This window comes from Cebus imitator, unplaced genomic scaffold, assembly GCF_001604975.1.
Source record: "Cebus imitator isolate Cc_AM_T3 unplaced genomic scaffold, Cebus_imitator-1.0 Scaffold956, whole genome shotgun sequence".
In the NCBI taxonomy this organism is placed as follows: Eukaryota; Metazoa; Chordata; class Mammalia; order Primates; family Cebidae; genus Cebus; species Cebus imitator.
The window spans coordinates 31,710-52,515 of record NW_016108271.1 but is presented as its reverse complement, the minus strand read 5'-3'; the positions used below and the strand labels follow the sequence as shown (position 1 = coordinate 52,515).

At 42.9% G+C, this 20,806-nt stretch overlaps 1 long non-coding RNA gene and 2 pseudogenes across 3 annotated transcripts in view; 2 read left to right on the top strand and 1 right to left on the bottom strand.

Moving 5' to 3' along the window:
• Positions 1-1,927: 1,927 nt before the first annotated feature.
• Positions 1,928-3,771, top strand: LOC108298419 (annotated as a pseudogene). The gene has a single exon (XR_001822571.2). The product of XR_001822571.2 is annotated as a U4/U6 small nuclear ribonucleoprotein Prp31-like (transcript).
• A 1,993-nt stretch (positions 3,772-5,764) lies between these two features.
• Positions 5,765-7,695, top strand: LOC108298416 (annotated as a pseudogene).
• Positions 7,696-16,155: 8,460 nt separating this feature from the next.
• Positions 16,156-20,806, bottom strand: part of LOC119469887 — a 6,070-nt gene continuing 1,419 nt past the window's right edge. The window contains exons 2-4 of one of the 2 annotated variants that reach the window (XR_005198740.1): positions 20,181-20,317; positions 18,450-18,543; positions 16,156-17,717 (exon numbers count right to left, since the gene is read on the bottom strand). This is a non-coding gene — a long non-coding RNA (uncharacterized LOC119469887). Of the gene's footprint in view, positions 17,718-18,449; positions 20,318-20,806 lie in introns of both variants that reach the window. The other variant, XR_005198739.1, reaches the window with a different exon arrangement.

The following is a 20,806-nucleotide window of genomic DNA, read 5'->3' as shown; positions in this document are numbered from 1 at the left end:
AGTTTTCTAATAGAAATAAACTTTATTTGTGATGATATTCTAAAAGAGGGAATTGTTCTTCCAGTTGTGTGCTGAGTTGTGTTAGCAGCAATCTCACAATTTTGCTCTCTCTCTCTTTATTGTAAACATGCCCACAAAAATTTTATCTATTTTGTTAGTTCTTATTTTTATTATATTCTTTCTTATATTACTTTGTGCACCTAAATCATTTATTTCATCTTTTATCATATTAATTCATTTTTCTAATATATGTAGTTGCTTTTTTGTGTTTAAAAAATATATTAGCTGTTTCATTCAGTAATAGGCGCACTCAAGGTTTTACAATTTTTTTAACTACAGCTGAACACCATTGATTTTGATGCAAAGCACTTTTTCCTTTAATACCCAGATTTCTATTGGTTTACTTTATATTTTCTGTTTGATTCAAGGATTCCTGAAAAATGATTTTCTCTTAATTTAGAAATAATAGTTTCTTTTGGTTACTTTTTATTATTTTATTTTAATTTGACGGTATTATAATTACAGAAAGTAAAAATGCTTTTGTTGTTGATGTCATTAATAGTTGTTAGATCAGAGAAGCACATACTCCGGAACCAGAACATGTACTTAGCCCCACTATCTTTTAGCTGTGTGACTTTGGACAGATTATGATGCACCTATTTAAATCTATTCATCTATATAACAGGATAATAGTAGCTCATATGATAGTTTGGAGCATCAAATAAATTGATATGTTCTATTAACATTTTAAATTTGGAGTAAACACTTTTTATTATAAAACATAATGAAATCTCTATTTCTCTAATTACTGATGCTATTGATGATAGATTACCTGCAGATTTCATATTTTAAATTAGCAATTTACCTTAAAAGCGCTTGTTTTGGTGTTGCACATTTGCTGAGTGCTCACTGCCATTCCAGGTGATTACAATTTCCTCCTCTGAAAATGCCGTTCAGCTCCATTTCCATCCTTTAATCTCTTCCCATCTACAATGTTTCCAGGAGAATTTCCTTGAAATCTGTAAAATGCAGATTATATCCTTACTATATTTAAAATGCTTATGTAAATACTCCCCTCCTTCTCCTACCCCTTTAATTCTTGGCCATTTTTACAAGTTTATGAGGTACAGCCATGGGATGGGGGGGTGTTATATTAATACGAAAACTGTGTATCTTAAAAACTTAAAACTCTTGGGTCCCTCACTTTTTCGCTATATCTTCTCTTTATTTTTCTGCTGAAAAATGGTTGTGTTTCTCAAATTGTAAATAGAACTCTTCCAACACTACCATTCTGGATTGCTCACATTTCATGTCAGTGTAATTCTTATGGAATTTGAGACAGGTAATTATTGTATTTTATGGACAACCTGGAGATATATAGCAACTTACTGGAAAGAAGCTCATTGAGCTGGCACTATGCACAAAATCTAAATTATTGATAATTTAATACAACTGAGAACATTGGCGAGTGCAAAAATTATTACTGAGAAAGGTACAAGATCTCACGTAGTGCATGTTCAATACTCGTTAAAAGAATTAATAAAAGGGAGAGAGTGAGATTATTATTGAATTTGGTATGGCAAAGTCAAATTTAATTACTAATTATTTCTTGTTACTTAAAAATGGGTTGGAATTATAACATTATAAGGTGCTGTATGTAAATATACTTGATGAGTATTGTGATGGAGTTCACAGTGGGCGAGTTGGTTACATGTATACTGCTGTGGGTGAGAACTTATCTAGACATGTTTAATCTGCTGTGTTCGTCATTTCTTACAGGTGTGCAGTTCAGTGAGAAAGACCCCAATTTTTATCACTCAATTGCTTGGAAGAGTGAACTTGGAGAACATGGATCTTCTCTACGGAAGATGGATATCTTATTTTGGAACTGTAGGTTTGACTAAAGAATATATGTTTCAGGGGAAGCTTATTTCTTAGAAACCGTGGTGCACAGGGAGGAGAGGCCTCGGGATGTCTCTGGCAGATGAGCTCTTAGCCGATCTTGAAGAGGCAGCAGAAGAGGAGGAAGGAGGAAGCCATGGGGAGGAGGAAGAGGAGCCAGCGATCAGGATGTGCAGGAGGAGAGATAGCTGTATCTTCCCGGGGATTCGGTCAAGACCATCGCCAAGCTACAGGACAGTAAGATGTTTGCTGAGATTATGATGAAGATTGAGGAGTATATCAGCAAGCTAGTCAAAGCTTCAGAAGTGATGGGACCAGTGGAGGCAGCCCCTGAATACCGCGTCATTGTGGATGCCAACAACCTGACCGTGGAGATCGAAGACGAACTAAACATCATTCGTAAGTTCATCCGGCATAAGTACTCGAAGAGATTCCCCAAACTGGAGTCCTTGGTCCCCTATGCAGTGGATTACATCTGCATGGTCAAGGAGCTGGGCAACAGCCTGGACAAGTGCAAGAACAAAGAGAACCTGCAGCAGATCCTTACCAATGCCACAGTCATGGTCGTCAGTGTCACCGCCTCCACCAGCCAGGGTCAGCAGCTGTCGGAGGAGGAGCTGGAACGGCGGGAGGGGGCCTGCGACATGGCGCTGGAGCTGAACGCCTCCAAGCACCGCATCTACGAGTACGTGGAGTCCCGAATGCCCTTCATAGCGCCCAACCTGTCCATCATCATCGGGGCACCCACAGCTGCCAAGATCATGGGTGTGGCCGGCGGCCTGACCAACCTCTCCAAGATGCCCGCCTGCAACATCATGCTGCTCGGCGCCCAGCGCAAGACGCTGTCCGGCTCCTCGTCCACCTCGGTGCTGCCCCACACCGGCTACATCTACCACAGCGACATCGTGCAGTCCCTGCCCCCGGATCTCCGGGCGAAAGCGGCCCGGCTGGTGTCTGCCAAGTGCACGCTGGCAGCCCGTGTAGACAGTTTCCATGAGAGCACGGAGAGGAAGGTGGGCTACGAACTCAAGAACGAGATCGAGCGCAAATTCCACAAGTGGCAGGAGCCGCCGCCTGTGAAGCAGGTGAAACCGCTGCCCGCGCCTCTGGATGGGCTGCGGGAGAAGCGAGGCGGCCGCAGGTACCGCAAGATGAAGTAGCGGCTGAGGCTGACCGAGATCCGGAAACCGGCCAACCGCATGAGCTTCGGAGAGATCCAGGAGGAGCCTACCAGGAGGACCTGGGATTCAGCCTGGGCCACCTGGGCAAGTTGGGCAGTGGGCGTGTGCGGCAGATACAGATCAACGAGGCCACCAAGGCCAGGATCTCCAAGACGCTGCAGCGGACCCTGCAGAAGCAGAGTGTGGTATATGGCGGGAAGTCCACCATCCGCGACCACTCCTCGGGCACGGCCTCCAGCGTGGCCTTCACCCCACTCCAGGGCCTGGAGATTGTGAACCCACAGGCCGCAGAGAAGAATGTGGTTGAGGCCAGTCAGAAGTATTTCTCCAGCATGGCAGAGTTCCTCAAGGTCAAGGGCGAGAAGAGTGGCCTCTTGTCCACCTGAATGATGGCCTGTGCCCAAGGTGGCTTCCCACTGAAGGGACGTAGAAGTCCAGGCCTTCTGAAGGGCTGGGATGAGGATTAGGGGTTGTGGCAACGAGAGCCTTCCCTGCCGCCCACCGCGGTGCCGGATTGCCCAGCGAGGGGCCTCGGAAGAAGCCTGGCCCGGCCCCCTCCAGGACTGAGCTCCCCGCCCTGGATGGGTTAGAACAGGCCTTCCATCGTGCCTTGTCTTTTTTATTTTAACTCAGAAAGGAGATACTTTTTTGAAAAGAGTACAATTAAAAAGCACATTATCAAGAAAAAAGAAAGAATATATGTTTCCATTTCATTTTCAGGTAATGTAGATTGCCCTTTGAAAATTTCTGGTCATTTTTACTATAATACATGTTTAGCATTACTATGCCTGAGATGCTAGAAAATGTCCTAGACTAATAACAAGGTCTGAAATTGAGGCAGCAATTAATAGCCTACCAAACAAAGAAAGTCCAGGACCAGATGGGTTCACAACCAAATTCTACCAGAGGTGCAAAGATGAGCTGGTACCATTCCTTCTGAAATTATTCCAAGCAATACAAAAAGAGGGAATCCTCCCTAACTCATTTTATGAGATCAACATCATCCTAATACCAAAACCTGGCAGAGACACAACAAAAAAAGAAAATTTCAGGCCAATATCCCTGATGAACATAGATGCAAAAATCTTCAATAAAATACTGGCCAACCAAATCCAAAAAGAAGATCGTGATCCATCACGATCAAGTAGGCTTCATCCTGGGGATGCAAGGCTGGTTCAACAGATGCAGATCAATAAACGTAATCCATCACACAAACAAAGCAAAAGGCAAAAGCCACATGATTCTCTCAATAGATGCAGAGAAGGCCTTTGACAAAATTCAACAGCGCTTTATGCTAAAAACTCTCAATACACTAGGTACTGATGAAACATATCTCAAAATAATAAGAGCTATTTATGACAAACCCACAGCCAATACCATACTGAATGCACTGGAAGCATTCACTTTGAAAACAGGCACAAGACAAAGATGCCCTCTCTCATCACTCATATTCAACATAGTATTGAAAATTCTGGCCAGGGCAACTAGGCAAGAAAAAGAAATTAAGGGTATTCAATTGGGAAAAGAGGAAATAAAATTGTCTCTATTTGTAAATGACATGATTGTATATTTAGAAGACCCTATCGTCTCAGCCCAAAATCTCCTTAAGCTGACTTTGTTGCAACTTCAACAGTCTCAGGATGCAAAATCAATGTGCAGAAATCACAAGCATTCCTATATACCAATAATAGACAAATAGCCAAATCATGAGTGAACTCTCATTCACAATTGCTGTGGAGAGAATAAAATATCTAGGAATATAACTAACAAGGGATGTGAAGGACCTCTTCAAGGAGAACTCCAAACCACTCTTCAAGGAAATAAGAGGACACAAACAGATGGAAAAACATTCCATGCTCATGGTTAGGAAGAATCAGTATCATGAAAATGGCCACACTGCTCAAAGTAATTTATAGATTCAATGCTATCCTCATCAAGCTACCATTGACCTTCTTCACAGAATTGAAAAAAAAAAAACTTTAAATTTCATATGGAACCAAAAAAGAGCCTGCATAGCCAAGACAATCCAAAGCAAAAAAAAAAAGCTGGAGGCATCATGCTACCTGACTTCAAACTATACTACAAGGCCTACATAATCAAAAAAGCATGGTACTGGTACAAAAACAGAGATATAGACCAATGGAACAGAACAGAGGCCTCAGAAGTAACACCACACATCTACAACCATCTGATCTTTGACAAACCTGACAAAAACAAGCAATGGGGAAAGGATTCCCTATTTAATAAATGGTGTTGGGAAAACTGGCTAGCCACAAGCAGCAAGCTGAAACTGGATCCCTTCCTTACACCTTATACAAAATTTAAGTCCAGATGGATCAAAGATTTAAACATACGACCTAACACCATAAAAACTGTAGAACACCACCTAGGCACTACCATTCAGAACATAGGCATGGGCAAGGACTTCACCACTAAAACATCAAAAGCAATGGCAACAAAAACCAAAAAAGACAAATGGTATCTAATTAAACTAAAGAGCTTCTGCACAGCAAAAGAAACTAACAGAGTGAACTGGCAACAAACAGAACAGGAAAAAATCTACCTATTTGCAATCTACCTATCTGACAAAGAAAGGCTAATATCCAGAATCTACAAAGAACTTAAACAAATTTACAAGAAAAAAACAAACAACCCCATGAAAAAGTGCGCAAAGGAATTCCCCTTTAGTCCCAGGCCTAACCTGAAGCTTCTGCCACATGAGGACATTGGGATGGAACCCAGCCACATAAGGATTTGCCTCAAAGGGCACTCCAAAAGTTGAACAGAGAAATCCCAAGGAAGCTGCCTGAATTTGCCTGTCTACTTTCGTTCTGCATCTTACAAAGAACCGTACAAATCAAATTGGTGGTTTTGGTTTCCGCCAGCTGTGGATGCCTTTGACATTATGACCGCAGAGGATTCCGCGACAGCCATGAGCAGCAACTCGGCCACCGGGTCCTCAGCCAGGGTGCTCGAGGGCGTGGCGGGCGCGCCCAACGAAGCAGCGCTGCTGGCGCTGATGGAGCGCACGGGCTACAGCATGGTGCAGGAGAATGGGCAACGCAAGTACGGCTGCCCAGCTGGGAGGGCCCGCACCCCCAGCGCGGCTGCGCGTGGGCAAGATCACGCGTGACGTTTATGAGGACGAGCTGGTGCTCGTGTTCGAGACCATGGGCTGCATCTACGAGCTGCTCCCCATGATGGACTTCGACAGCAAGAACCGCGGCTACGCCTTCGTCTCGTACTGCCTGCCACAAGCACAAGGCCAAGCGCGCAGTGCAGGAGCTCAACTACTAGACCCGCCCAGGCCGCCTGCTGGGCGTGTGCTGCAGCGTGGACAACTGCTGCCTCTTCATCGGCGGCATCCCCAAGATGAAGAAGCGCGAGGAGATCTTGGAGGAGATCGCCAAGGTCACCGAGGGCGTGTTGGATGTGATCGTCTACGCCAGCGCGGCCGACAACATGGAGAGCTGCAGCTTCGCCATGGCACGCCACAGGCTCATGCCCGGCCGCATCCAGCTGTGGGGCCACCAGGTCGCCGTGGACTGGGCCGAGCCCGAGATCGACGTGGACGAGGACGTGACAGAGACCGTGAAGATCCTCTACGTGCGCAACCTCATGATCGAGACCACCGAGGACACCAACAAGAGCTTCGGCCAGTTCAACCCTGGCTGCGTGGAGCTCCTCAAGAAGATCCGCGACTACGCCTTGGTGCGCTTCACCAGCCGCGACGACGCCGTGAACGCCATGAACAACCTCAACGGCACCGAGCTGGAGGGCTCGTGCCTGGAGGTCACGCGAGCCAGGCCCGTGGACAAGGAGCAGCGCTCGCGCTACCAGAAGGCGGCCGGGGCGGTAGCGCGGCCGAGGCGGCCCAGCAGCCCAGCTATGCGTACTCCTGTGACCCCTACACGCTGGCCCACCACGGCTACCCCTACAAGGCCCTCATCGCGCCCAGAAGGGACTACTTCGTGAAAGCAGGCAGCATAAGAGGCCGAGGGCGAGGCAGCTGGCGTCAGAGCCCCGGGGCCCAGGGGTTCCTCCCTCGGGGGATATTCTGCTGGCCCTGGTATATACAGCCGATATCACGAAGGGAAAGGAAAGCAGCAAGAAAAAGGATATGAACTTGTGCCGAATTTGGAAATCTCTACCGTCAATCGGTTGCCATTAAACGTGGTGCAGCAGCCATCCCTGCCACTGGGGCTCAGTATTCCCTGTTTCCAGCAGCTCCGGCCCCTAAAATGATTGAAGATGGCAAAATCCACACAGTGGAGCACATGATCAGCCCCATTGCGGTGCAGCCAGGCGCAGCCAGTGCTGCCGCTGCCGCCGCAGCCACTGTCATTCCCGCTGTGTCGACGCCACCACCTTTCCAGGGCCGCCCAATAACTCCAGTATACACGGTGGCTCCAAACGTTCAGAGAATTCCCACTGCCGGGATCTCCGGGGCCAGGTACGTGCCATTTGCTGCTCCGGCCACAGCCACGATCGCCACACTGCATTAGAATGTGGCAGCTGCAGCCGCGTGTATGGGGGATATGCAGGCTATACGCCTCAGGCCTTCGCTGCTGCCATTCAGGTCCCCATTCCCGACGTCTACCAGGCATCCTGAGGCTGGTGACCAGAGTGAAGACAGAACACACAAACGCCGCTGAAGGGACGTTTGACTATTTATGAAGAAGGAATGTGTTGGATTCGCACATGCAACCTGAAACTGAAGAATGCTCAGATGTATTCCTGAAATATTTTATATACATGAGGTTTTCACTAGTTTTTTAAGACTATTTTCAACTTAGCAGGCCTGCGTTCATACATTTCCAAAAGACTCGCCTGGCTCTTGCCTTCATAGCATCTTTTAAAAAATGTGTATGCTGTACTACATTTGTATACAGGTTTTTGTTGTTGTCGTTGTTTTAAGGATATATTTTCAGTATGAAGGTTATTTTCTTAACTTCTGCACGCCAGAGATTTCTATTTTATAGTACCTTCAATAATATATCAACTTTATTTGGAAAAAGCACACTTGAGCAGCTAGGGAACTATTTTGAAAAATAGATTCAATATTTAAAGTTACAAACAGTAGTGCTTAAAAATACTACATAAAACATTATTTTAAAGGTTATACTGGAAAGCGCAATTTTAAAATGAGGAAACCCTCTGTATTTCTACTGGCATTAAGGGTTGACGGTGTCACTATGTGTCATCCATGGCGGTACTATTTTTTAAAAGAAATTAAACACTCACTCTCTCCTTGAGCCAACATTGAAAAGACTTGCCACACTCCTGAGTCCAAACACTGGAACGCTGTCCTCTGCCACCATTAGCCAGGCTCATTCTCCATGTGCCTTAGCCTTGAACATGCCCCCGAGACCCTCACCTCTCATCTCTTCCTCTCCTCCCCAAATTCCTAGTCCCGTTGCAATGTCTGGCAAGTCTAGGACTGATGAATAGCTCTGATAGAAGAGCTGGTGGCTTTTATACTTTGTCCTGGGTTTTTGTTGGGGTTTGTTGTTTCGTATGTTTTTTTGTTTTTGGCTTAGTTGCGGAAGTATTATCTTCTATGTGTGCTATTTTCAGAAGCAGAGAGAGTAAGCACAAGGTTTTAATCAGGTTGCATAAGACACCTTTGCATAGCTATTTAATTGTCCATTATAAAACTTTAATGCCATTTCTAATGCTTTCATTCGTTTTTGAAGTATGAGTTTGTAGGGACAAAGAATGTATGTGATTGTAGACAAGACCCCCCAGAGACTTGTCAGCAGAAAGCGATGCTTCTAGTTGCCTTATCGAGTTTCATGCAGAAATGTCCGTTGTCCTCAAGGGCGTTGGAAACATTATGTTTATTAAATGGGCCTCTCTTCTCTTGCTGTGCACTTGATGGGCAAACTGAATTGGGGTGTACATATCCAGGAGGAAGAAGAGAGACCTGGAGAAGCTTAAAGGTAGTTTGTAAATATCTTCTAATGCTTGTTTTTAGTCCTTTTCTGTTGCAGAAGTTTATGATATGTAGTTTAATGCAAAATGAAACCATTTTATTTCAGTTATTAAAAAGGTTTGTTTTATTAGGAAGTTAATGTATTGTTGCAGTGTTTTGTCCCTGTTTAAAGGCTTTTTGTTTAGCAGAGTGAATGTAAAATACAGTAAAATGTTAAGATTGTCATCTACTTTTTTTTGGAAATATATCAACTTGGAATTTTTTTTAAAAGGCTCAATCAAGGAAGTGAGGTGTGCAGTAAGGTAGCAAGTGTGCAGTTGCATTTTTATGTCATGTTAGAGATCCATACAATCTTTCCACTCACGGGGTTTTTGTTGACGGCTGAATACTTGTGGATTAATAAGAGGATCATGCCCTTAGCAAGTACTTTTGTTTTGTTTTAAATTAAGAGATTCCCAAATGCCTTTCCCTGCCCCATCTTGAGATGAGTTTTTATATATAAGCAATATTGAACTATGCTATAAAATTATTGAGTGCCTGCTGAGGCCTTTAAATATTCCTAACATTCCTTTCCATCATTCTCAAATGACATAAAGTAATTGTGCAATGTTCCTGATGACGTACCCGCAAGCTGCATTCAAACTCAAATCTGCTGGAACTAGTGACTCAACAAAATGTAATTCAGATCAGATCCTCATCCTTTGAGCGAAAAAAAGTACTCTCCTTCTAGTGAAGGATTGTCACAGAGATTCACTGGATGAAACTCTGACCCAGTATTCTTACTGTATTTTACACATGCCTGTAAATTATTTGCAAAAAAAAAAAGAAAGAAGAATGAAGGAAAATTTAAAAACAATGATGCCTTAACATAGTAACCACCAAACTCCCTTAAAAACAAATGTTGGTGACATAGCCAGTTAAGTATCAGTGAGCCTCCTTCCTGGGACTTATCTGTTCCTATTGTTTCAAAACCATTTCATGTACACTACTGAGGTAAGTTTATAATTTGAAATGTGAACTTTTTTTTTTAGGGTTAAGAACAAACTATATAAATGTAAAACAAAAGTTTTAGAGTTCTGTTTTCAAACATTGCTAGTAGTTTAGTTAACTTTAGCTGCTTTATATTTGAAAAGCTTTTATTTAGATCTTGCTCTATTTACAGTACATTCTTAGGATGTACGTAGTAAATAAAGCTTCCTTTAAAGCAAAAAAAAAAAAGTGGGTGAAGAATATGAACACCAGACATTTCTCAAAAGAAGACATTTATGCAGCCAACAAACACATGAAAAAAAAAGCTCATCAACACAGGCCATTAGAGAAATGCAAATCAAAACCACATTAAGATACCATCTCATGCCAGTTAGAATGGCAATCATTAAAAAATCTGGAGACAACAGATGCTGGAGAGGATGTGGAGAAATAGGAATGCTTTTATACTACTGATGGGAGTATAAATTAGTTCAACCATTGTGGAAGACAGTGTGGTGATTCATCAAGGATCTAGAAATAAAAATACCATATGACCCAGCAATCCCATTACTGAGTATATATACCCAAAGGATTATAAATCATTCTATTATAAAGACACATGCACACATATGTTTATTGCAGCACTGTTCACAATAGCAGACTTGGATCCAACACAAATGCCCATCAGTGATAGACTGGATAAAGAAAATGTGGCACATATACACCATGGAATACTATGCAGCCATAAAAAAGGATGAGTTCATGTCCTTTTCAGGGACATGGATAAAGCTGGAAACCATCATTCTCAGCAAACTGACACAAGAACAGAAAACTAAACACTGCATGTTCAACAATGAGAACACATGGACACAGGGAGGGAAACATCACACACCAGGGCCTGTCAAGGGGTGCGGGGTTAGGGGAGAGATAGCATGGGGTGGGGGAACAGGGGAGGAATAGCATTAGGAGAAATACCTAATGTAGAGGATGAGGTGATGGACACAGCAAACCACCATGGCACATGTATACATATGTAACAAATCTACATGCTCTGCACATGTATCCCAGAGCTTAAAGTATAATATAAAAAAGAAAATGTCCTAGACAAAAGAAAGCAATAGAAAACATTATAGTTGTTTTCTTATTATATATGTATGTATTTAATGGAGCATCTTTTTGTCTATTGAAATTTAGAAAAATTATAAGTGATCACATTTATAAATAGAAAGTTATTTCTCAATAAAAATGTAAATATTTTGTATTTCAAGTCATATTGATTTTTTGTACAGATTAACTTTTCTGGTCTCAATAATGTACCCATGGTGAATAAGTTGTTGCAACTGGAGCTCAGCGATGGATTTATGAGAAATTACTGCAGGATGAGAATGGTGAAACTTGGTTTTTCACTGACCCTTCAAACACATTTGATCCAGAGCTCAACCTAAAAGTAAGACATCCAAGAGTAGACAAAGACCGTTAGATATTCCATGAAGGATTCCAATGTCAGAAACGTTAAACATTAGGAATCTCTTCAAAGACAACTTGTATTCAGAACAAATTTTAATGAAGTTTTAAAATTTAGCTTATTTTATATGATTTACTTGTTCACTAAGTAATGTATAAAAACACTTGCTGGAGAGGATGAGAAGCTAATAGTCTATTACAGTTGTTACAAATTTTGCTAACCAATCATTCCTCTGAGAAACTAGAAGGAGCTCGTGAAGATGATTTGATTTTCTTCCTCAGATTAGTTCATGCATAGAGAGGGGAAAATACTGTGATTGCTCTTTTGACTGCTTAAATAGAATTTTACAGTTAAAAAATTTGTCAGTGTTCACGTGTCTCTGAAATAAACAGGACATGAGCCCAATTCTCTGACTTCAATTAAAGAGTAAATAACACAACAATTTACTTCTAATGAAATACTCACACAGTATTTCATGGTCATATTTTGTATACAGAAAGAGGAGAGTGCTGTTATTTAGATTCCAGTAACTTAACATTAAAACGTCAGCCATGAGCTGAAATTCCTTCTGCTTTGAAGACTTAGGAAGCCTCCATTCTATAGTAACAACTGTCTTTGGAAGTCTGAGTAGCTCTAAGATCCTTCACTTTTTTTTGTCATCTCAGACCACATGATGTTTGAGCTAAGAGTCACTACCTACCCAGCCAACAGATGCCTGAGTACATGGATGCTCACCTCTCAGTCTCATGCTTTGACTCCAAGCCAACAGCTTCCTCAAGATTGTTCCTGAGGAACTAACAGCTGTCCTGTTTGTATACATCCTTCACCCCAGTAGGGAAGCTGTAGCTAACAGTGTCAGATTCCAGGTTGACAAGTGCTTTAAACGTAAGGTGATGTTTCTCCTATTTCTGGCCTAAGAAGTAGGAACCATGTGCTCCCTGCTTTCTTCTCGTCTGACTGCTATCACCTTCACATGGGAAACTTACACTCAGTGTGGCATAATTGAATTATTAGGGGATATGAGAATCACCAAACAGAATGCAGAATTCCTGGCAGCAGTGCCACTCCCGAGACGGCAGCATGGTGGTGAAGGAGGTCTCCCTTCAAGGAGAGCTGAGGGTGAGAGTGGGCTGGGGAAATACAGTACAGAAATCTATAAGGGTTTATTCAGGAGCAATTAAATGTATTGAGATCATCTTCATATAAAATTGTCTCTACTCTCATCTTTTTTCTTTCTCCACTTCAGGTTAGTAGAAAGTTCTCTAAGGAGCAGGGCCTGCCTGGTTCCAGTGCTGGCTCCTGTCGTCAAGCAGCCCCTGACTCATTCTGTGCCCTCGGGGCTGGAGATAAGAGCATCCTCTTACTGAAATTAGAAAAAACAGCTGTCAGTGAAAGTGTAAGCTCTCTGACTTCCTCATTTTTCTCATGTTTCCCTGGACTCCCAGAAGTCTTACTCTTCAGATGATGTTTTTATTTGAGATATAACATGTTGAAAATAAAGAATATTTTCTTCTTTTGTTCCTTTGTGGGTTAGATACATAATCATTTTTTCTTGGCTGACCCAGGAAAGTGCTTATATAACAATAAACAATTCTATCAGTAATTATAACAGGTTAAGAATTTTATATGAATATGAATTTTAAAATGTCCTAAATGCAACCATAGATGTAAAAACATACAGTTAAAAGAAGTCTTTCATTGAAGCATATGCTTGGATACAGTATAAAGTTATTCTCTATTAATGGATCTTGGTATATTCTTAAACATTTCCAGTCCAGCAATTCTAAATGTTCACATCAAAATTATTTCAATTAACAATTATTGGATATTTTCCCTTTATTTTTTGCACAAATATGTACAAATACTGATTAATATTTATCATATTTAAATTGAACCAATTATTTAAACTTCTGATTTTTAAAATTACAACTGCATATTACAGGAAATGTGCAAAATACACAAAAGGTGTAAAGCAGGAGATCTTTACATCATTCTCAACACATAAATGCATGTTGACATTTTTGTTGCTATTTTAAAAATCTCTTTTCTGAAGGCATACACATTTTTCAAAAATCCGAGTTTATTCCGCTTTCAATACTCCACGGTAAATCTAGTTTTAAATACAAAGTAAAAAAAATTATTCATAACTTAATATTAAATAACCAGACACATTTTCTTTGATAACTATATGTAATAACCATGAATCATGATATAAACTATGCATTTTTCCCAATGCAAAACTTAAAAAACATAATTTTGGCTGGGCACAGTGGCTCACGTCTATAATCGCAGCACTTTGGGAGGCCGAGGTGGGCGGATCACAAGGTCAAGAGATCAAGACCATCCTGGTCAGCATGGTGAAACCCTGACTCTACTAAAAATACAAAAATTAGCTGGGCATGGTGGCGCGCACCTATAGTCCCAGCTACTCGGGAGGCTGAGGCAGGAGAATTGCCTGAACCCAGGACGCGGAGGTTGCGGTGAGTCGAGATCGCGCCATTGCACTCCAGCCTGGGTAACAAGAGCGAAACTCCATCTCAAAAAAAAAAAAAAAAATTTGTATTAGAAGATGCTAAGAAGCTTCTAGTTAGCAGCCTTCAGAATCTGAAAATGCATCAATAAAGGAATTTAAAAGATTTGCTTTGGATCAAGAGTTACTTTGTAAATACACACCCTAGGAAATCATGTGGGCTCATGGACTAAATGTGCTTTTCAAAAGACCAAGCAATTGAGCAGGCCACATGGACTTATAAGTAACTTCTGGGCTATCAGAACTGCCCAGTTTTGTGATTGTTCTACTCTTTCACTGTTCATAAGCAAAGAAGTTGGGGGTTTTCAGGAGGGAGAGAAAAAAGAAAATGGCAGGATGAGGTTTGGTGGTAATGAAGATAAAATTGAACTCTAATTACATTCCTGACATCATGTTTAGTGCAGTGCCCAATACTACCACCATTTTACAGATTGAGAAATTAAAGTTTAGAGAGATTAATTTGCCCAAAGTCTCATAGCTATCAAGAAGCTAAAGGTTTCAAACTGGGGGCTTTCTGATGTCAGAGCTCAAGCTTCTCACCACCATGCTCATGGAACAACGGTCAGGAAAAAGCCAAGTTTCCAGGACACTTCTAAATGGCCACAGTGATGAATGACACTTTACATCCTGCTGATTGGATGACCAGCCTTGCCTTGATGGGATTTCTAGCCTCACAGCGGAAGAGAAGCCAGAAGAGGAGGATGGCAATTTCCTATGTTGCTCCAGATTTGCCTCATTTGGCCCCCATTTTTCTGGGGCTGACGCATATTTTTCCAGTAGGTGTTGGGGCTTCCATTTTGTGCTGGTGCAGGCATTGCTCAGGCTCATGTAAACACTCACTCAGCTGTTTATTCATCCAACAAGCATGTCTTAGACACCTCCTCTGTCCATTCTTGGGCCAGTAAGTAAGCATGGTCCCTGACCCAAGAAATCTAGCTCAGATTCAGAGATGCACAACCTAATTCCAGCAAAGCTTTCTGTAGATTACCTGGAGCAGCTTTTACTAGCCTTGATCTTTCCCTCTTCTCAGCTACTCCTGTACCAGGGAAGCTCTCCCACGGAGGAATGGTGAAGAGATGGAAAAATGAGGCTGAGTTGGGCTGAAGTTTTGGGGAAAGATGTGGAAGCCAGAGACTATCAAGAGGTTTTGGTGGTGTGTGTGATGTCCCTCTCCCTGCTGCTCCATTTCCTTGGGCACTTACGCTGGTCTCATAACCTAAGAGTCAACTGCTCATGTAAAAATCCATCCCAGCATTCTCAATTCAAATAACTGCCACTTGCCACGTGCCTGCCCCAACGGAATTAAAGGAAGCTGCCAACAGCCCACCTGACCTCGCTAAATGTACCCGTGTCTTCAGCAGACAGGAGCTCCTTCTTCTTCTGAGCGAGACTTCCTCCTATCTTGGAGTAGGAAGTCCTCTCAGGAGAATTTCAAGCTTCAGACAGAAAGGAGTAAGGGCCATTCATTTACTCCCCTCAGTGTTGACCCAAAAGGAAGAAGCTGAGACACAAAGTATAATCTAAAGAGTTTACTTGAACCAAAGTGAGGACAGCTGCCTGGAAGACTCAGACCCAAGTACCCTTGGCTGTGAGCTTCCTAGAGCCCTTGTTACAAGCAGGTTTTTAAAGACAAAAGGGGGACAGAGACAGCAGTCTGGTACAAAATTGTTTATCAGGAAGTGGCTTTGGATTACAAAAATAAAACTGATAAGCAATTGGCTATTGTTAAGCTGTAGGGTGTGGGTTATAGTTCTGGTGAGACACTATAATAATTATCCTAAATTATAATTAATTGATAGCTACTTGTGGCAATAGCAAGCAGTTTTAAGAGATGAATACACAGCCCAAAGCAGGGAGTAAGGTGTGATTGCTCTCACTTTAACGTCTTTCTAGGCCTCATAGTTTAAAAAGGACTCACCTTAGATGAAAGTTCTTTACTTTTTGTATCAGGAACGCCATTTTCTGCTTTCTTTTAGGGTTAGAATGGGTCCCATGAAGAGCTGCTGGCAGGGACAGACAGAAGCCAGTGAGACACCGTGGAAGGAAACTGAAGTGATTGGGAGGGGGCGGCAGTCCCTTGCCTGCAATCAACACTAAAAAGCACTGTCACTCCAAAAGTGGTAAAAACCAGTTTGTGAAATCACACAAATACATGTATTAGGCATACCTGGCTAGTCCTTTGCCTAGAGATCTTGTAGCATCACTGAAGGCAAATGGAAAATCATTAATCCTTAATCACAGCACGAGCTTAGGGATCAGTTCCTTTTGGAGGGTGGTGAGTGGTGGAAGTGCCTGGAAAATGTGTACAGGAAGAGTGAAGTAAGCAGAAGAAAGGTCCTAGGATTTGGGGTTTGGTTACAGTGGGATCAGAGACATCTGGGAGTATGAAGACAAAATCCCAGATTACAACTGATCTTGGAAGAGCGATTTCATGACAATTTCACTGAGAATGTCTGTTTAGTCCTGGCTTCAGATATAAGGTTATGGTTGATGGATGAATATACTTTTGGAATCTTCTTTTGGAAGATTTTCTCTGGTCTGAAGTTGACAGCTGGGTTAAAATGTCAAGGACTTTGGTAAATCTCTAACGGAGCTTCCCTCTCACTCCCTTAACTCAGAGTACATCTGCTACTCAATGTCATTGGGATTTCCAATATTTGTTCTTTCACTATATGGTCTAGTATTTCTTCACAAATTCATAATCAGCCTCCTCTTCCACTCCTCTCAATAGTTAATCTAAACGTTGACTCCTTTCTCGACTCCTGGTAATGTTTCTTCGATCGTTCTCTCAGCAATGACTGTGCACTGAGAAATCCTAGTGTGAGATAAAAACTCCCGTAAGCCTAGCCCTCACCTAGAGCTAGATCTGCCTTGGCATCTCTTTTTTTTTCTCATTTTCTCCTCTGGGCCAGAAAACTTGTTGCTGTTGTTATTTTCTATTGAAGACTGCTCCACTTTGAATAATTCCTTTCTCCTGGAACGGGTCCCATCAATCTATTTCCACTCTATTTCTTTCCATTTCTTCTTCCCTACTGAATCCTGTCCATTCTCACTGTGGGGATCTTAGTCTAGACATACACAATTGTGTTGTCTCCAGACTGTAACTCTTCCTTCCCCTTTGCCCTCCACCTACATTTCTGTCTTCCTTGGGGCTGTCAGGGTGGTCTTTCTTTAAATTGAAAGCCGAACATATCACCCCTATATGTAAAAAGCACCATGGCTAGAAAACAATATTTACCCAATGAGTCCAGCAGAAAACAAGTACATCTTTCTAATGTGCCTGGTGGCATTCAGCTTTAGAAAGCTATACAGACGTGGATGAGGAGTAAGTTACAAAATTGAAATGTGGAGCTGATTTAAAATCTAGCTCCACATTTCAATTTTCATTGGGGGACAGAAACTTCATTCTCCTTACATGGCCAATATTAATTGGACCCTAATTATTCAGGTCCCTCTTGTTTATACCCATCCCTCCTTATTCTTACATAGTTCTTTATTTTCCATGCACCCTTCCTTGCCACTGTGGACCCTGAGCTCCGGAATTCTCTTTCCCATTGGATAAAGTAACCTTGGTTCTTATCCTTGGATGGGTGGATGGTGCTTTCCAATCTAGCACACTCCCCTTTTGTTTTCTGGGTTGAGGTCCTCTTCATCTGTTTTTCAGTATAAGCCAACATACAGGATTCCAAAAAACTTTAATGAGCCACAGAACAGTCGTCCAAAGGTGTTTCTTGGCTGGGGAGAGAAGAGACAAACATATGTCTGCCGGGCACTTTGATTAAGCAATTATGAGCACTCACTGGAGTGTCGCTTGCTTTTCCTGGTAGTAGAAGCGTGGTAAGCCACTTCCTAATATCTTTGTGGTGGCAGTGTCAGGTGGATAGGTAATTAAGTGCATGTTTAGTTCTGAAACTCTAATCCCAGGGATTGTTTTTACCATTCTGGCTCTTTCAAGAGCTTCCCGTGGGTTCATCTGGCTCTTTCAAGAGCTTCCCGTGGGTTCATCTGGCTCTTTCAAGAGCTTCCGGTGGGTTCAGCTAGTTCATCCAGCTGAACTAGCGAGTGGAAAAGGCTTGAGTTTTCTTAGCCAAGGGAGCTGGCAAACAGTAGATTACAGCAAGGGAGAAGATAATAATTCTGGAAATAATAATAATAATAATTCTGTAAGCAGTGCCCCGGCTTACACCACTTTCTTCCAGGCAAGAGCACCACCATGCAGCTATCCGACCCATCGTACATCCTATCCTTAGGTAAATCTCTAGTGGAGCTTCACTGCAGCATAGAGGGAAAAACACGAGATTTAACATTTCATTGTTGGTGCTGCTGAGCTGTGTGCTCTAGGAGAAGATAATGAACTGTTTCAGCTGTGCCCTAGAAAGATTCACACCTATCTTGCAAGTCTTTTGAAATGATTAAGAGGAAATCATATCCCAGGAAAAGGATATGTGAACTGTAAAGAGCTGTCACCTTACAATGGAGATGGTGATGATCTTCATTCTCCTGGGAGGGCTGGTGCACATTCTTGCCTACAGCAATCATAAGCAGAGGATGATGCTTCCGCCTTTAAGATTATCATAGAGAGGTTAAGAGATACCAATATTACCTAATGTTTAACATAACTGGGCCCGCTACCTACTACTTTATGCACACAAGATACGGGGCTGAGGGACCCTCCTTTAGCAGCACTGAGGATCTTGGTTACAAATGAGTGGAATGTGTAAGGGGGGAGGAGATCTTTAGTGACTGTTGAGTGCAAAATTGGGACAACATTAGCCGTGAAAGGAATGCAAACCACATCTTGCCTATTTAAAGCAATAAAGGAAGGGAGGGAACAAAGTTATACAGGCAAAAAAGTGCTTTTGTTTCCCCAGCCATGAATCCTGGTTAAAAATTGCACACAAACCCCAAGGACAGTCAGTACCATCACCTCAACTCGTAATGTGCTGTGTCAAGGACAAACCCTAAAAATAAAGCAGTGTCACACTTTCTTTGACTTGCTAGCTTTATGTCTGTCGTGAAAATCTCAAGACATTACCCATCTTCAGATGTAGTTCGTTCTACCCAGGCATGGAGTCAGGGAGGGTAAATGAAATGTCTAGTAGAATGTGGTCATTCATTCGCTCAGTGTTTATTAAGACCTAACATGTGCCGGGCTCTCTCCTGGATGGGGCCAACAAAAGTAAGCCCAAGAGGTCCTGCCCTTAAGGGGAGGAAAGACACATACTCTAGTATCAGTATTTGGGTAGAGAAAGTGATTTGTCAAGAGAGAACAGGATTGGGATTGTTAAAGTATGTCCACAGCGTATAGATCAAATGGGCTCCCTGTGACTCACTGAGGTACCCACATTTAAAACAGAAACCCAGTGGCCACAGCTAGGTGTGGGAGTGGTCACGTACTCTGTGTTCTCAGAAAGATGTAAGAGCATCACAGGACCCCCTTTTCACAATCAAGCCAAACCAGCACCTGCTGTTGGTCCCAGGACAAATTCCTGCTGGGCACCTCCCACCCCCAGCCAGCGACAGTCTGATATAGACTCCCAGTTTGGGGCTTGGAAACCGATCTGTCAGAGCTCGTCTGCTCTGGTTAATCAGGGCTCAGCTGCGTCAGAAGAAAGCAAGTTTCAGTCCTTCCTATGCAAACAAACCTGATCGGGAACCTGGGCAGAGAATTTGGCTATAAAACCCAACTCCTCTCCTTGTTCTCAGATCACACCCCCATTTTACCTGAAGTCTGGGTCTCTTAGTGTTAGTCCCAACTGCACCATGTTGTAAGCTGCCTGCTGTTTAGCAGACCTTGGTCAAAGTGAAACAGGCCGTGAGAAACGTCCTGCCTAACCACATGACCACAAGGCAAAGGCCCAACGAAAGGAACATCTATCATACCTTGCTGGACAAAGGTCCGAGGAACACCCAGAACGCCATGATGACATCCCACTGGAGCAAGGGCCAGAGCCATCTCTCCATGGGAACAGCTGATCCATATCCTGCCAGGCAGCAAGCCATACTGCCCAGACCCCTTCGGCCCATGCCTATACATTGCCCCAGCCTGTAAGCAGCAGTGGGCTCTGGCATTAGGCTGGTCCCCCACTTCCGTAGGTTTTATGCTGGACATAAAGCCTGCATTTGCTGTTAAGCCACTCCCTTGTGTGTTTATGTCTTTCTTTAAACCTCGCCTTCCCTTCAAAACCGAACACTCACATTTGCAAACTGTCCACTGGAATAAAGTCTCTTTCCTCCAAATTCCTTTCCAGAAAACTTGTTTTTCGTGGAGTTTACAAGGAGGAACAGTTATTTCTAGGAAATCTGATCTGCTGGAGGTAGACTGAGTTGAAATCCTGGAAAAGAAACAGTGGGCAATACTACTAGAAATAGATTTTGACCAGATCACAAGTGACCTTGGATGATGCGATAGGGAATTGTGACTTTAATTTGAAGGCATAGGGGGTGATTGAAGCTTTTTGAGCAGGGGAGTAAAGGGCTGTAAAGAGGCCCTGGAATTTAGAATCTCATTTTTGAGAATGAACTAAGGCGATAATTACATGGGTGGGTTTGAGGATGACTTGAGGACGTTTAAAAGGGCATAGCAGGCCGGGCGCGGTGGCTCAAGCGTGTAATCCCAGCACTGTGGGAGGCCGAGGCGGGTGGATCACGAGGTCAAGAGATCGAGACCATCCTGGTCAACGTGGTGAAACCCCGTCTCTACTAAAACTACAAAAGATCAGCTGGGCATGGTGGTGCGTGCCTGTAATCCCAGCTACTCAGGAGGCTGAGGCAGGAGAATTGCCTGAACCCAGGAGGCGGAGGTTGCGGTGAGCCGAGATCAT